This window comes from Pleurodeles waltl, chromosome 3_1, assembly GCF_031143425.1.
Source record: "Pleurodeles waltl isolate 20211129_DDA chromosome 3_1, aPleWal1.hap1.20221129, whole genome shotgun sequence".
Lineage (NCBI taxonomy): Eukaryota > Metazoa > Chordata > Amphibia > Caudata > Salamandridae > Pleurodeles > Pleurodeles waltl.
The window spans coordinates 1,349,674,541-1,349,692,003 of record NC_090440.1 but is presented as its reverse complement, the minus strand read 5'-3'; the positions used below and the strand labels follow the sequence as shown (position 1 = coordinate 1,349,692,003).

The following is a 17,463-nucleotide window of genomic DNA, read 5'->3' as shown; positions in this document are numbered from 1 at the left end:
GCTAGACATTTTGTAAAAACTCTTGGCGCAGTCGTTATTCCAAATGGCAACACTTTGAATTGGTAATGTATCCCTTGGAATACAAACCTTAGATACTTTCTGTGTGAAGGATGTATTGGTATATGGAAATATGCATCCTTTAGATCCAGTGTTGTCATGTAGTCTTGATGTTGGAGCAGTGGGCTTACTTCTTGTAATGTAATCATGTGTGTAGGAAGTTGGCTCTGTATGTACTATTTCAAAGTAAGGAATAGCATGCACAGAGTCCAAGGGTTCCCCTTAGAGGGAAGATAGTGGCAAAAAGAGATAATACTAATGCTCTATTTTGTGGTAGTGTGGTCGAGCAGTAGGCTTATCAAAGGAGTAGTGTTAAGCATTTGTTGTACATACACACAGGCAATAAATGAGGAACACACACTCAGAGACAAATCCAGGCCAATAGGTTTTGTTATAGAAAAATATCTTTTCTTAGTTTATTTTAAGAACCACAGGTTCAAATTCTACATGTAATATCTCATTTGAAAGGTATTGCAGGTAAGTACTTTAGGACCTTTGAATAATCACAGTAGCATATATACTTTTTACATAAAACACAATAAGCTGTTTTAAAAGTGGACACTTAGTGCAATTTTCACAGTTCCAGGAGGAGGTAAAGTAATGTTAGTTTTTGCAGGTAAGTAAACCACCTACGAGGTTAAGATTGGGGTCCAAGGTAGCCCACCGTTGGGGGTTCAGAGAAACCGCAAAGTCACCACACCCGCAGCTCAGGGCCGGTCAGGTGCAGAGTTCAAAGTGGTGCCCAAAACGCATAGGCTTCAATGGAGAGAAGGAGGTGCCCCGGTTCCGGTCTGCCAGCAGGTAAGTACCCGCATCTTCGGAGGGCAGACCAGGGGGGTTTTGTAGGGCACCGGGGGGGACACAAGTCCACACAGAAAGTACACCCTCAGCAGCGCGGGGGCGGCCGGGTGCAGTGTGCAAACAAGCGTCGGGTTCGCAATGTAAATCAATGGGAGACCAAGGGGTCTCTTCAGCGGTGCAGGCAGGCAAGGGGGGGGGGGCTCCTCGGGGTAGCCACCACCTGGGCAAGGGAGAGGGCCTCCTGGGGGTCACTCCTGCACTGAAGTTCTGATCCTTCAGGTGCTGGGGGCTGCGGGTGAAGGGTCTTTTCCAGCCGTCAGGATTTTAGAGTCGGGCAGTCGCGGTCAGGGGGAGCCTCGGGATTCCCTCTGCAGGCGTCGCTGTAGGGGCTCAGGGGGGACAACTTTGGTTACTCTCAGTCTCGGAGTCGCCGGAGGGTCCTCCCGGAGGTGTTGTTTCTCCACCAGTCGAGTCGGGGTCGCCAGGTGCAGTGTTGCAAGTCTCACGCTTCTTGCGGGGATTGCAGGGGTCTTTAAATCTGCTCCTCTTGAAGCAGGGCAGTCCTCTGAGGATTCAGAGGTCGCTGGTCCTTGGGAAAGTGTAGTTGGAGCAGGTTTCTTTAGAAGGCAGGAGACAGGCCGGTAGGACTGGGGCCAAAGCAGTTGGTGTCTTCTTTCTTCTTCTGCTGGGGTTTTCAGCTCAGCAGTCTTCTTCTTCGGTAAGTTGCAGGCATCTCAATTCTTAGGTTCAGGGAAGCCCTTAAATACTAAATTTAAGGGCGTGTTTAGGTCTGGGGGTTAGTAGCCAATGGCTACTAGCCCTGAGGGTGGGTACACCCTCTTTGTGCCGCCTCCCAAGGGGAGGGGGTCACATTCCTATCCCTATTGGGGGAATCCTCCTTCTACAAGATGGAGGATTTCTAAAGGTCAGAGTCACCTCAGCTCAGGACACCTTAGGGGCTGTCCTGACTGGTCAGTGACTCCTCCTTGTTTTTCTCATTATCTCTCCTGGACTTGCCGCCAAAAGTGGGGGCTGTGTCCAGGGGGCGGGCATCTCCACTAGCTGGAGTGCCCTGGGGCATTGTAACACGAAGCTTGAGCCTTTGAAGCTCACTGCTAGGTGTTACAGTTCTTGCAGGGGGGGAGGTGTGAAGCACCTCCACCCAGAGCAGGCTTTGTTTCTGTCCTCAGAGAGCACAAAGGCTCTCACCGCATGAGGTCAGAAACTCGTCTCTCAGCAGCAGGCTGGCACAGACCAGTCAGTCCTGCACTGAACAATTGGGTAAAATACAGGGAGCATCTCTAAGAGGCCCCCTGTGTGCATTTTTTAATAAATCCAACACTGGCATCAGTGTGGGTTTATTATTCTGAGAAGTTTGATACTAAACTTCCCAGTATTCAGTGTAGCCATTATGGAGCTGTGGAGTTTGTTTTTGACAGACTCCCAGACCATATACTCTTATGGCTACCCTGCACTTACAATGTCTAAGGTTTTGCTTAGACACTGTAGGGGCATAGTGCTCATGCACTGGTGCCCTCACCTATGGTATAGTGCACCCTGCCTTAGGGCTGTAAGGCCTACTAGAGGGGTGACTTATCTATACTGCATAGGCAGTGTGAGGTTGGCATGGCACCCTGAGGGGAGTGCCATGTCGACTTACTCGTTTTGTTCTCATCAGCACACACAAGCTGGCAAGCAGTGTGTCTGTGCTGAGTGAGGGGTCCCCAGGGTGGCATAAAATATGCTGCAGCCCTTAGAGACCTTCCCTGGCATCAGGGCCCTTGGTACCAGGGGTACCAGTTACAAGGGACTTACCTGGATGCAAGGGTGTGCCAATTGTGGAATCAAAAGTACATTTTAGGTGAAAGAACACTGGTGCTGGGGCCTGGTTAGCAGGGTCCCAGCACACTTCTCAGTCAAGTCAGCATCAGTATCAGGCAAAAAGTGGGGGGTAACTGCAACAGGGAGCCATTTCTTTACAATGTGAAAGTGGTCTGATTTGATGTATGTATTTAATATTCTGAGATCTAGTATAGGTCTTAGAGTTTTGTCTTTTTTGGGTATCAGAAAGTACAGTGAGTAAACTCCTGTGTTTAGTTCTTGTTTTGGTACTAATTCTATTGCCTCTTTTTGGAGCAATGCTTGAACTTCTAATCCTAGAAGATTTATATGTTGTTTTGACATACTGTGTGTTTTCGGTGGGACTGTTGGAGGGAATTCGAGAAATTCTATGCAATAATTGGATAATTGCTAGTACCCAAGTATCTGTTGTTATCTCCTCCCAATGTTTGTAAAATTGGCTTAGTCTTCCCCCCACAGGTGTTATGTGATGGGGATGTGTGACTTGTAAGTCACTGCTTATTTTGAGGACTTTTGGGGCTTTGGAATTTTCCTCTATTTTTTTGGAATTGTCCACCTCTATATTGCCCCCGAAAACTTCCCCGCTGATATTGGCTTTGGTAAGTGGGCCTTGTTTGTGATGTTGTGGTTTCTGTAGGTTGTCCTCGAAACCCTCCCCTAAAAGGTGTTTTGCTAAATGTGCCTCTGCTCTGCGGGGAGTAGAGTGCGCCCATGGCTTTTGCTGTATCAGTGTCTTTTTTGAGTTTATCAATAGCAGTGTCGACTTCCGGCCCAAACAACTGCTGTTCATTAAATGGCATATTTAGCACGGCTTGTTGAATTTCCAGCTTGAAACCTGACGTGCGCAGCCATGCGTGCCTTCTGATTGTTATTGCAGTATTTACTGTCCTTGCAGCCGTATCTGCTGCATCCATTGAAGACCGTATCTGATTATTAGAGATACTTTGTCCTTCTTCCACCACTTGTTGTGCTCTTTTTTGGAACTCCTTGGGTAAGTGTTCTATCAAATGTTGCATCTCATCCCAGTGAGCTCTATCATATCTTGCCAAAAGTGCTTGTGGATTGGCAATGCGCCATTGGTTTGCTGCTTGTGCTGCAACCCTTTTGCCCGCAGCATCAAATTTGCGACTCTCTTTGTCTGGAGGTGGTGCGTCCCCTGAGGTATGAGAGTTCGCTCTCTTACGAGCTGCCCCGACAACTACTGAGTCTGGTGTTAACTGGGTTGTAATATAAACAGGATCTGCTGGCGGTGGCTTGTACTTTTTCTCCACCCTTGGAGTTATGGCTCAGCCTTTAACAGGATCCTGAAAGATTTGTTTTGAATGTTTTAGCATTCCTGGGAGCATAGGTAGCCTTTGGTATTGGCTATGAGTGGAGGATAGCGTGTTAAACAAAAAGTCATCCTCAATTGGTTCGGAATGCAAGGTGACGTTATGGAAAGCAGCTGCCCTTGCGATCACCTGTGTGTAAGATGTACTGTCCCCAGGAGGGGACGGCCTGGCAGGGTACGAGTCTGGGCTGTTGTCCGATACTGGAGCATCGTAAAGGTCCCATGCATCGGGATCATCTTGACTCATGCCAGTATGTGTCGGGGAGTGCATCAGTGGAGGAGTTGCTACTGGTGATGTGTGCACTGATGGTGGTGGAGTTGTTTTCTTTGCCACCTTTGCCTGTGGCTCCTTGTCCTTTTTTTGAAAGGCAAGTTTTCTTTTTATTTTAATTGGGGAAGAGTGGTTATCTTCCCTGTGTATTGATGAATGTGGAGCCTCCTTTGAGTATAGTCTGGCTCTACAGCTTGAAGTTCCTCTCCAAATCTATGTTTTTGCATTTGGGAGGACAATCCTTGTTCCTCTGTATAGGAACCTGTTTTCGGCTCCGAGGCTGGATGTTTCGGAACCGAAACTTTTTCAGACGTCTTTTTAGGCTCCGAAGAAACCTTTGTAATTTTCGGAGTGGTGGTTTCCCGGTGCCGAATTTGTTCGGTGCCGCCGTCACGGTGCCGAAATTTCTCTGAGCCGATGTCTCGGGTCCGAGATTGCTGTGTGGTGGTATCTCGACCGGAGTCGGATGACTTCGACACCAGCGTGCCCTTTTTCGGTGCCTTGGCTCGGTCACCTATTTTTTGGGTTAAGCCATGGCCTGTTGGCGGTGGCGTCCCCTGGGCTTTTGTTGACTTCTCGTGAGTCTTATGTTTCGACGTCTTACTCACGGTTTTCGGCATTTCTTCGGCCTCGAGCTCTTCCGAGTCAGACTCTTGGATAGAGAAAGCTTCCTCTTCCTCCTCGAAAAGCTCTTGTCCTGTCGGCGTCGACGCCATCTGCAGTCTTCTGGCTCTTCCGTCTCTTAACGTCTTTCTGGACCAAAACGCTCGACAGGCCTCACAAGTACCTTCCTTGTGCTCTGGGGACAAGCACAAGTTACAGACCAGATGCTGATCCGTATACGGATACTTGTTATGGCATTTTGGACAGAAGCGGAATGGGGTCCGTTCCATCAGCCTTGAAGTCGCACGTGGCCGGGCCGACCAGACCCCGACGGGGGATCGAAAAAACCCCGAAGGGCCACCGGAGCTTTTCAAAATTCGGTGTCGATCTGTTGTAACTAACCCCATACCGAACGCAAACAATACCGACGTTTTTTCCGAGATTCTAACTAACTTTCGGACCCGAAACACTGAGCGAAAAGGAACACGTCCGAACCCGATGGCGGAAAAAAACCAATCTAAGATGGAGTCGACGCCCATGCGCAATGGAGTCGAAATGGGAGGAGTCCCTAGGTCTCGTGACTCGAAAAGACTTCTTAGAAGAAAAACAACTTGTAACACTCCGAGCCCAACACCAGATGGCGGGATGTGCACAGCATGTGTATCTGCAGCTACACATGCCATCGAACATATATATATATATGTACACACACACGTATGGTGGTTTCATGATATTATATTCAAAGGTAGTCTTATCAACAGCAAAGATTTTTCCTGAAAGGTTGTAATGCTTTATTAATTAGAACAAACATGTTAGTAGTTATAATGATTGCAGATGGCTACTGAAGTCAGTGATGCATTAAATTATGTGATTGTGGTTTAAGTGTGGTGGCACTGTTAGGGCCAACAGTCAAAGTGACACCTCCCTATATGGTTTTGGGGTCATGACCCTTGAGGGTCAAGTTTAATGTTATAAAAAGTACTTCCACCAGCCTTATGCATATTTGTAAATTACTGCACATTACTAAGGTGTGTGTGTGTGTGTGTAATAAATGTACTGCTCCTTTTCGAATGAGCCATGGAAATCATTGAGTACTATTGCATGCCAGTGAACTGAGATAACGATCCCACACTATCCCATGTAAGTAGGCCATGGACTGCTCTACTTCGCTACTCAGAGTGAAGTGCTAAAATGGTGTGTTGGGTTCAGTGAGGAGGTAATTGTGGACCTATAACTTGCGCAGGCCACAAAACCGATAGCCTGTTTCCTTACGTTGGTGGTAGCGGTAGGATACATAGTATCCAACTCTGGGATGCATTGATAGCATTTGAAGTCCAGTTTTGCCACACATTACCTGTGCATTAATGAAAAAATACCAAGGCACAAGGCTCTGAGAGGGGGTTAAAAGTTTTGGTCATGTGAACTAGAGATGTAAGAAAAGCCCCAGCACACAGGTCATTTGAAAACATTGAGGTTTTATGTTTAAACTGTGCTATAACTGTGTTATAGTTACATTTGCAAATGATGTGATGGGCTTTCACAGAACTGTTTCCATGAGATTTTTCCAGGCCACAGTGCCCCTTTGAACCCGAACACTATACACAACTAATGACCAGTTAGCCTAGAGACTGGTAATAATTCCTAATAAGGAATGAAGCAGCCAGAGAGCTAACTGAATCCTAGTAACTCTTCCAACCTCTCAATAACATCAACGCAAGATTCCAACTCTTTTGTGCAGGTCCAAGCTAAATAAAAAAAAAAGAAGCTCCTTCTACCCCACATTTCAGGCACTCAGCAGGCACAGTAAAATTGCTCAGAATGATTTGTGTCAGGTAAGTGTGATGCAGGAAATTGAAATAAATCAGTATGAACAGAGGACTTTCCATCATTTACAGGTGACCATCCAATATTTTCAGAGAATTGCCCACCTATGTCAGTTTCCCATTTGTGCCTATCTTTGAGGGCATGTCTGATTCTATCCAATTTCAAAAAGTTATACATTAGGGTAATCAGATGCCCACCTGTTCCACCCTGTAAGGTACCTTCCAAAGTACTGGATGCAAGAGGCACATTAACAAACCTCATCTAAATGTCCGTTGCCATATTGGCCAATATAGCATATTGGAGAACTCAGCTCACACCTATACTTAATGAGTTTCTGCGGCTCCTGAAGAGTAAGAAAAGCCTCTCCTGGGTAAACTATGCCCACCAGCCCAGAGCCCCTCACCCGACCATTAACACATCTGAAGTGATGCTTCGGAATGGGCTCAGGTGCCATATGATCAGATCTCTTGCTAACCGTGGTCTTTTAAGAACCCTGGTTACCATTTTATCCCACAGCACAGCAACCTATATTCGGGACTTTATGAATGTTCCTAGCGTTCAGACTAGTCTGGAAGGCTTTCCCTGGCAATGACTATCCAGTGCCACCAGGTGGTGCCACAAGGCTTAAACTGGAACTCTGTTTTGGGGGATGTCACTGGAGACCAACCTACAACAATCAGCTCCTAACATTTCTTCCACCCTAAGGAAACGTGCAGAAAATAAGTGCTGTGACAGTAGCAAATATACCACATGCCATGTTTGCACACCTTAGGATCTTATGAATCAGAACCAGATCATGATGGAGGAGGCAGGGCAGTGAGGAATTTGCAGAAAAATTATGGCTTCACCAGAAATATCATTACAGTAGAGAAGTAACTTTTCCTTGTGATGGGTACATCTTCCTGTAAATTCCACATCTTAGGAATGAGTACCAAAGCAGTATCAGCCTAGGAGGTGGGATGTACCAGTGCATGTTAACAATGGAAACTATGAAACTTAACTTGTGCAGAGCACTGATCATTAAATGCCTAAGATGTGCGGCAGCTGCACTTTGCAAAAGAATCCAATAATGACCACATTATTTCCCAGAACATGTGAACACTCAGGTCGTCGCTGGATAGAGCTGTGCAAGCAGCCAAGGAATGGCCACTAATGTCCTCTGGAGGATCTTTCCTTACCAGGATCTTTGAATCAAGACAGTAGGTGTTGACAAAGGATGACCCAATGTGAAGGAGTGTTTGGTCACTGCCTTCTTAGCATCAGTGAAACCCACAAATAGCTACTCGTCAGCTCTGACCTGTCATGTGTTCGATGTTCTACAGCACCACAGGCCGTGGGTCCATCCTTTGCAGATGTTCCTCTCCATTTGGGGAGGAACATCTGCAAGAGGGCTGTTGGATGCAGAGGGGGGAAGAGGGCTGTTTGATGCGGGGGGTGGAGGGAAGAAAATTCAAGGGTAATGGAGTCTCACATATGGAAAGACAATGGCAGGAAAAAACGCCAGGTAGTGAAGAACTGTAGCACCACCAGAGCCTGCTGCGCAAAGGACAATTCAAACTTCAAGACATCAGTCGAGGTGGTACCATCAGAATCAGCTGTGTGCGATCCTCTGTCATTGTCGGCAGAAATGCATGCAGCAGGCTCTGAGACCTTGGTCAAGGCTGGTCAGCAGTGAGTGGGTGAAGGTGTGAATCAAATCTACACCCACCTTGACAGGTGGTATCACCTAAAGGTATAATTCATTGATAACCTGGTGAAACAACTGCTTGGATACCCTGGTCCCTTATGAAGCCCCAAAGGGAATCAAACCAGAAAGAAGCCCCCCTGGTATTTAATGGAGCTTTCCACTTAGAAAAAAAATAGCTAAGAAAAGGGACAGGAAATGGAGAAAGAAATATGATAACACTAGTAAAATCTACTATAGATTAGCAATAAAAAAAAATAAGCACACAGTAAATAGAGCAAGAACCATCTATTTTAAGGATAAAAGAGATCTCATTAAGTGCTACGAATGAATTATTCTAGATAGTGAACTCATTAATGAAGTCCCCCCATTACTTCTACGAACTGTCTCATCAATAGAGAGATGCAATATTCTTTCAAAATTAAATTTTGAATATTCTCAACTCACTCCCAGTACTGCCTGTGTTTCAGAAATTGGGAGAGAATCCCCACTAGACCCCCCCCCCCCACATACCCTTATCTATAAGTCCATAACATCTGGGACCCATCTCAAACTTCAGAAAGGGGAGGAGCACTGAGATTGCTCTGCTTGCCACCACTGAAGAATTAAGGAAAATTTTGGATAGGGGTGGAACAGCCGTCTTGATTATGCTAGGCCGAAGTGCAACTTTTGATACTGTCTCCCACACTACTTTATACATAGGTTAAAAGAAGTGAGAATTGAAGACCGAGCTCTAAAGTGGCTGGCATCTTTTTAGCAGACAGAAGTTTTAAGGTATGAGATGAAGCCTTTTCCTCTGACATGTTTTCCCTTACCTGTGGAGTACCTCAGGGATCTTCCTAGAGTCCCATGCGTTTTTATATCTATGTCAGCCCCCTTTCTGAGATTATTCGGGCCCTTGTGGACGACACGCAAACCATTATAGCAATCAATCCTAACGCTAATCATACTCTGCCCCAGCCTGGCCAATGGTTAATGCTGGTCACTGAATGGATGGCTGATAACTCACTGAAATTAAATGTAGGGAAGATAGAAGTTATGATTATGGGCAATAAACCCTCAAAATGGTTAGAAATTGATTGCCCAGAGCAGCCCGATTTCCGTCCCAAACCAACACAGGCTTTAAAGAACCTGGAATTTACGATGGACTTAATATGGAAACACAGGCCTGCAAATTAGCAGGAGTTTGCTTTTGTATCCATAGATCTTTAAAGAAATGTCTTCAATGGCTGCCTCCATCTACAATTAGTGGTTGTGCATTCAGGTCTGCTCTAGGCTAGACTATGACAACTCGTTGGACGTAGAAAGTCTTAAGTATGTTATTAAGAGATTACATTTAGCCCAGAATGCCACAGCTACATTTTTATTAATAATAATACATACATTTCAGTCAGCGGATGCACCATTGACAGCACTTCTTTGGCTTCCCGTACAAAAAAAGAATTAAATTCAAAACCCTATGTATAGCCCACAAGATAATACATGTCAACAGTCCTCCGATTACTGCAAAATTGATATTGTCTTATGCTCCCACTCAAACACTTAGCTCACTTGCGCACGGACTGCTTAAAGACCCCGTGATCAGATCAGCTAGATACAGGGGATGCTCTTTTTCTTTGTATGTACCTAAACTGTGGAACAGTCTTCATACATCTCTGAAATGTCAATAGTCGGAAGCTATAGGAAATTATTGAAAATGTATTTGTTCTAGATCGGTGTTCATGCTGCCTTGGAGATGTTGGTGAGTTAGCGCTAGAAAGCCTTCATTAGGTAGCTATGCGTTTTACGAAAAAGCAAATGGAATTGAAGGACAGAAGACAAAGCTGAGTGAGAGCATATTGATCAACTCCAGAGGATGAACAGATTCACGATGCATGGGTTCAGGACAGACATTTAGCCTTTGTCCTTCTTGGGGATCAGGAAGTAAAGGGGGTAAAATCCTATACTTCTCTCCTAGAGACACCACCTATATGTCATTCCGTCGGGTGCTGGCGCATGGGGGAAAATTCTTTAGGTGAGGAATCCACAGGTAGTTGTATCCATCAGAAATTGTGCATTCAAGGCGTGTGCAGCTGTAGATACACATGATGTAATTACATTGTAAAGTAAGACCTCCCACAAAGCAATGGCTAGCCTGTACGAGTTACAGTAGATTAAAGAAGTGTACAGAGTACCGTCTGGCCAACATTGCCTTGTTGCCGGGCTAGCACATCACCACAATAATGTTTTGTAAAAATATGTGGTAAGCTATTTAAATGTCAGCTTTAGGAATGTTCCCCAGGAAGACCATAGAGGCTCCTCCCCCCCCCCCCCCGAGTAGTGTGGTCTCTATGAGGAATGAGCAAAGTCCTTTTTTGCTTTAGCATAGCATGTCTGAATGCAGCTTACAATCCCTCTTGCAATGCCTGATTTGGATAGGGCATTCCCTTTGTGTGGTTTGGAGGTAGCAACAAAGAGATGTTGTATCTTTCTAAACTGTGTAGTCTTGTCGGTATAGTGCATGAGAGCTCATTCAACATCCAAAGAATGGACAGCCTGTTCTGCAACTGAGCCAAGTTGAGGGGAAAAAGACACAAGTCCAATGGATTGATTAAGGTGATACTGTGAGACCACCGTAGGGAGGAATTTGGGGTTGGTGCAGAGGACAAACCCTATCCCTGTGTATCTGGAAGAAAGGTCCTTCTAAGATTAGTGCCTGAAGCTCTCTGACGCACCTGAGTGAAGTGATGGCCACTGGAAATGTCACTTTCCAAGAAAGAAAGAATCTGGAGGGGGTTGAACAGGATGCCCATGAGTATTGTCAGTACAGTGTTGAGGGTCCATGTTGGGGATAGTGAGAGGAATGACTTGAGACCCTCCATAAAGCCTTTTATAGATGGAAGTCTGAAGCAGGAGATATGTTGTCTGGTTTAAAGATAGGCATCTACAGCAGCTAGTTGTAGTCTTATTGAAGTGGAAGCCAAACCACAAATTTGAAACTGAAGAAGGTAGCAGACAATATCCTGCACTTTGGCTGCTAAAGGGTCGATATCTTTTGAGTGAAAGTAGCAGACCAACCTTTTTTTACTTGGCAGCATACCATACATGGGTAATAGGCATGTGTGCTTCTTTAAAAATGCTGATGCATTCCGGTGGAAGTTTTAGGGTGCCCAAATTCTAGGACTTCAGGAGTCCGATCACAAGACAGAGACCTGAGGTCTGGGTGCCTGAGTTCACCATGGTTCTGCGTGAGAAGGTCTGACCTGTTGTCTAATGGAACCACTGAGAGCATGTGCACATTGGTGAACCAGGGTTTGCAAGCTCAGGTGGAAGCCACCAGGATGACAGTAAGAAACATCTGCGGAAGCCTCCGAACCACAAGCAAAAGTAGTGGGAGGGGGGTGGGGGGGGGGGGGGGGGGGAGTATTGCTCCTGGAATGTGGGTACCTGGAGGCGCAGATTGGGCATTCAGCATTTTCTGCTGCGGTGAAAAGGTCTAGCTCTCGGAGCTCCCAATGGCAGAAGTACTGGAGGAGGACTTGCAAGTGGAGTTCCCCTCATAGGCTTGTTGCTGCATCCTGCTGAAGAGGTCAGCAAAGTTGTTGTTCACTCCCGGAGGGTACTCACTAGCAGATGGATCTTGTGTGAAGAGTCCACCGCCAAATGCACAGAGAGAATTGGGCACATCAGGTGCCACCTGCTTCTGAAGATAATACATGGCTGTCATGCTGTTCATTGTCTCTAATTGGCAGAGCTACGCACCCTGTCCAAACAGGGACCATAGTGCTAGTCAGGGTAAGTCAAATACGCACCCTAAATTAACCCATGCTGACCCTTTGGTCGATGGCACAGAGCAGTCAGGTTTAACTTATGAGGCAACGTATAAAGTATTTTTGCAACACACATTAGGGTAACAGTGAAAACACCACAAAAACGACTCCACATCAGTTTAGAAAAATAGTGAATATTTATCTGAGTAAAAGAAGAACAAAACAACAAAAAATCCAATAAGTAGAACTTAAGATATGAATTTTTAAAGATTTGGTGAAAATAGCGCATAAAAGCACAAAGCGCAAACAGTAGTTATCTGGCTGTGCCAGACCAGAACAACGTCAAGAGTTTAGGCTGACGACGTTAGCGCGCAGGCTGGATACAGGGACCAGGATAGGTCCGCTGAACGCAGTACCTTAAATCTTAGTGCACGTTCTGCGCAGCATTGCGAGGCTTCTCAGCGGTTCCAATGGGGACAACAAAGGGCACTTCCAAGGGTCCAGGACTGGGATGGCACCATTTAGGAGGGCAGACTCACAAACGGCAGTATCCAGGTGCACAAGCAGGTTGATTGAAAGTCTTTTGTGCCCCTGAGATTTCAGAAAACACTCTGGAGCCTGGGTTGCAGACATGCAGGTCCAGTCCTCCTCACTCCTAGGCAAGAGGGCAGCAGGCACAGGTCTGCACAGCAAAGCAGGAGCCCAGCAAAGTAGAAATCCAGCGGAGTGGCAGTCCTTTCAGCAGCACAGCAGTTCTTCCTGGCAGAGTGGTGGTGTCTGAGGTCCAGTTTTTCTACTTCGGTGCCCTGGTTCTGGAAGGTGGGTGGAAGCTTCTAGAGGCGTGCATTTGAAGTGCACAGATGCCTTACCTCCCCTGTCCTGCCTCCAGGCTGGCTGGCATGACAATGCAGGGTCATTGAGCTCTATTGTGGGTGGATAAGTCAAGCCTACTAGGGTGTGAGGCAGTGCTAAGCTCCTCCCCCATCAAGTCAGTTAATGACTCAAGTTACACCTAATCTTCTATTGTGTGCGGCTGTCTAGAAGGACTGCACAAGGTCCAGCTGCCACCCACCATAGATGTGTATTGGAGAAGGCAGGAGGTACACAGGGCTAAGAGCAGAAAAGTGCCAACTTTCAAGTGACATTTTAAAAATTGTAATAATAAACTGGACTTTACCATTAAAGAGGATTTATAATTTCAATCGAAAGGTACTAAACATGACCGCTCTTCCTCCTTCCAATCAGGAATTACACTTAATAAATGTGTTAAGGAATCCCCAATGTTATTCTATGAGAGGGGTGGGTCTCAAAATAGTGAAAAACAAATCATGTAGTTTTTCAAAACCAAGATATGAAAAACTAAAAAGGATATGTTGTGCCTTTTATTTCCAGAGCACACTGCCCTATTGGCTACCTACGCAAAAAGAACAAATGATGGACGGAATGTAGAGCAAATCAAACATTCACCCCCAGTCACACAGATCTGGGTTTAATCCATCGTTTTTTTTGCTCACCACGCAACCCCAGGTTGGACCCAGCCATATGCAAATCAGTCTTGACCCTGTTCCTAATGGGAACAGTCCAGCCCGAACTGCCAAGCCAGGTCCTCCCTGGATCGGAAACAAGCATTCTACGACCGGTTTCAGGGTATCACCCTTCATCAGCTAGGCTAGCTTGAATCCAGCGGCACAGTGAGCACGGGACCCACGTCTGTGCATACCCTTCCCACTTGGGGCGTCAAATGCAAAAAGAACAGATGATTGACGGAATGCAGAGCAAATCAAACATTCACCCCCAGTCACACAGATCTGGGTTTAATCCATTGTTTTTTTTGCTCACCCCGCCACTCACTCCAGGCTATTGCCTACCTACGGCCTACCTTAGGGGTGTCTTATGAGTAATGTAAGGGGAGTTTAAGGCTTGGCAGGGGGGTTTAAATGCCAAGTCGACATGACAGTGAAATGGCACATACAGTGGGAGGCCTGAGACATGTTTAAAGGGTAGTACAATTAGTGCTGCAGGACCGCTAGCATCATTTAATTTACAGGCCCTGAGCATACGTAGTGCACCTTACTAGGGACTTATAAGTAAATTAAATATGCAAACTGTGCATAAGTCAATATTACCATGTTTTAAGGAAAGAGCACATGCACTTTAGCACTGGTAAGCAATGGTAAAGTGCCCAGAGTCATAAAGCTAACAAAAACAAATTCAGCAAAAAGTGGAGAAGAAAGGCAAATGTTGGGGTGACCCTGCACAAAAGGCCATTTCCAACATTCATTTTGAAGAGGGCTACCTAGCCAGTCAAGTGGTGAAGGAAAGCTTTAACGGAAGGTGAACAGCTAGCAGTTCCAGTTAACTGATGTGGAGTCCCTGGTGACTGGGTTTCCCTTCGCCTTGGACAGCCTGTAGGAGGCTGACCAGGTTTGTAGTGGGTACCTAATGTACTTACACCTTATACAAGGTCCAATTATCCCTTATTAGTGAAATGTAGGCAGGCTCTCTAGGGGTAGTGTGGATGAGCAGTCAAGGCCTAACTAGGAGACATGCAAAGCTCATGCAATACCACTGTAGTCACACAGTACTCACACACGAAAGAAAATACTCGGTGTTACAAAAATAAAGGTACTTTATTTTGGTGACACAGATGCCAAAAATACCATAGAGACTATACTCACTTAGGAGGTAACTAATACGCAAATTATATACACAAGTATGCAGAAATAGCTGTAAAAAGTTAGAAAAGAGCGCAAATAGCGAAAATCACAATAGGTAGAAATGGGCCTGGGGGAACACAAACAATATACTAAGAAAGTGGAATGCGAAAGTCTGTTTTCCACCTAGGCAAGTGTAGTGTGTAGAGGGGTGCTGCGAGTATTAGAAAACACCTACGGTAAGTAATAGAACCCACCCAGAGCACAGGAAAGCAGGAGTAAACCACAGTAACTTTCCTAGAACACACAAGAACACGAGAAAGAAGGAATTGAAAGAACCAGAAGAGACTGCAAGACAGCAACAATGGATTCCTGGACCTGAAGACCTGTGGAAGAAGGGGACCAAGTCCAAGAAGCACAGAAGAGTCCAGGGAGAACAAAAGCCCCTGCTAACCCGGATGAAGGTCCAAAAGAAGAACCACTGGTGAGGGACAACAGTCATTACAACACCCAAGAAGACGGATGCGGGTTCCTGGTTGGTGCAGATGATGTCCCACGCCAGATGGATGACTGCAGTCTGGTTTGTGTCGCTGGATTCTGCCAACAAGACTTGGCACATGCAAAGCACGAGGTTAGCGGAAAATGGCACTGCCCGGGACTAGGTGGACTCTACCTAGGAGGGGAAGTCATAGGGGGCTCTCTAACTCAGAGAACCCTCAGAAGACCAGGCAGCACGCACAGGAGTCCCACAGCACAGGGACAAAAGAAGATGCAAAAAGGAGGCTCACCCAGCACTACAACAAAGGATCCCACGCCGCTGGAGAACCATGCAGGAAGCAGTGCATCGCAGGAAGGACTGCTGGGGCCGGAGTTGCACGGTGCACGAAGAACTTCGTGGAAGGATGCCAACAAGCCTTGGCAACTGCAAAACACGCAGTGCACGGCGGTACTGTCTTGCGTGGGGAGGCAAGCTCTTACCTCCGACAAAGTTGGACGTCAGGACCGTTGGGACCACTTCATTCCACCACCCGTGAGGCAGGATCCACGCAGCTCTTCAGAAGAGGGGACTCACGCTGCCGGTCGCCGATGCAGAGAGGTGGCTGCTGAAGCAGGGGAGTGACTCCTTAACTCCAAGGGAGATTCCTTCGTTCTTCTGGTGCAGGGTGAAGACAGGCTGTCCTCTGAGGATGCACAACCAGGAAACAGTTGCAGATGCTGGCAGGAGCTGAAGCTATAATGTTACAGAAGTCAGTTTGTAGAGTTCCTGGAGGGTCCAGATGCAGCTTCTTCAGGAAGAAGGTGAAGTAAAGGATGCAGAGGATTCCTGCTGGAGTAGTGCAAACCAAATCTTAAGAACCACCCAAGAGAGACCCTAAATAGCGCTGAAAGGGGGACTGGTCAGCTAAACAGGTAAGCACCTATCAGGGGAGGGCTCTGATGTCACCTGCTGGCACTGGCCACTCAGATGCTCCAACATTGTCCTGCCAACTTGGAATCCAAGATGGAAAAACCCAGGGACCCTCTGGAGGAGCTCTGAGCACCACCCCTGGGGTGGTGATGGACAGGGGAGTGGTCACTCCCCTTTCCTTTGTCCGGTTTCACGCCAGAGCAGGGACTGGGCAAAGCATTTCCAGAGGCTCAGGGAGGCTACCCCTCCCAAGCCTGTAACACCTATTTCCAAAGGGAGAGTGTGTAACACCACTCTCCCAAAGAAAATCCTTTGTTCTGCCTTCCCGGGCTGCTCAAGCAACAGGAGGGCAGAAACCTGTCTGAGGGGTGGCAGCAGCTGGGCTGCCCGAGAAACCCTGTAAGACTGGTGGCAGCAATGATGGTGGTTGTCTCAGGAGTCCCCAGAGTGCATGGAATCATACTTTAAGTATTCACAATAGTATTGGGGTATAATTCTGACATGTTTGATACCAAATATGCCCAGGTTCGGAGTTACCATTATGTAGCTGGACATAGGTAGTGATCTATGTCCAGTACATATATAAAATGTCATCCCCGCACTCGCGAAGTCCAGTAAAGTGGTGCTAGAGTTCGTGGGGGCACCTCTGCTAGTGCAGGGGTGCACTCACACACAAGAACCCGCACCCTGCCCTCTGGGCTGAGAGGGCCTACCATAGGGGTGACTTACAGTGACCTGGTGCAGTGACCTGTATTGAAACCGGGTGTGTGCACCCGGTTCACGCAGACTGCAATGGCAGGTCTGCTGAACCCTTTGCATCGGCTCCCTATGGGTGGCAAAATAACTGCTGCAGCCCATAGGGATCCCCTGGAACCCCAATGCCCTGGGTACCTCGGTACCATATACTAAGGACCAGTATGCCAATTGTGGGAAGAAAAAGGTACAATTTTAGAGGGGAGAGCAAAACTACTGGGGTCGTGGTTAGCAGGAGCCCAGTATAAACAGTCAAACATACTGACTACAAGCAAGAAAAGGGGGGTAGCCATGCCAAGAAAGAGGGCACTTTCCTACACTAATCCACCCATGCTTAAAGGAGGAGTGCAGGCACTTAATCACTAGTTAGCAGTGGTAAAGTGCACAGAGTTCTACCACCAGCAAAAATATATGGGTCCAACACATAAAATATAATTCCTACAATCCCTATCCATAGCACAGAAGAGGT

At 46.7% G+C, this 17,463-nt stretch overlaps 1 protein-coding gene across 3 annotated transcripts in view; it reads right to left on the bottom strand.

Annotated features, from left to right (window-relative positions):
- The window catches only part of CBL (Cbl proto-oncogene), a 404,076-nt gene that overhangs the window by 108,774 nt on the left and 277,839 nt on the right, over positions 1-17,463 (bottom strand). The gene's annotated exons all lie outside the window — the stretch shown is intronic.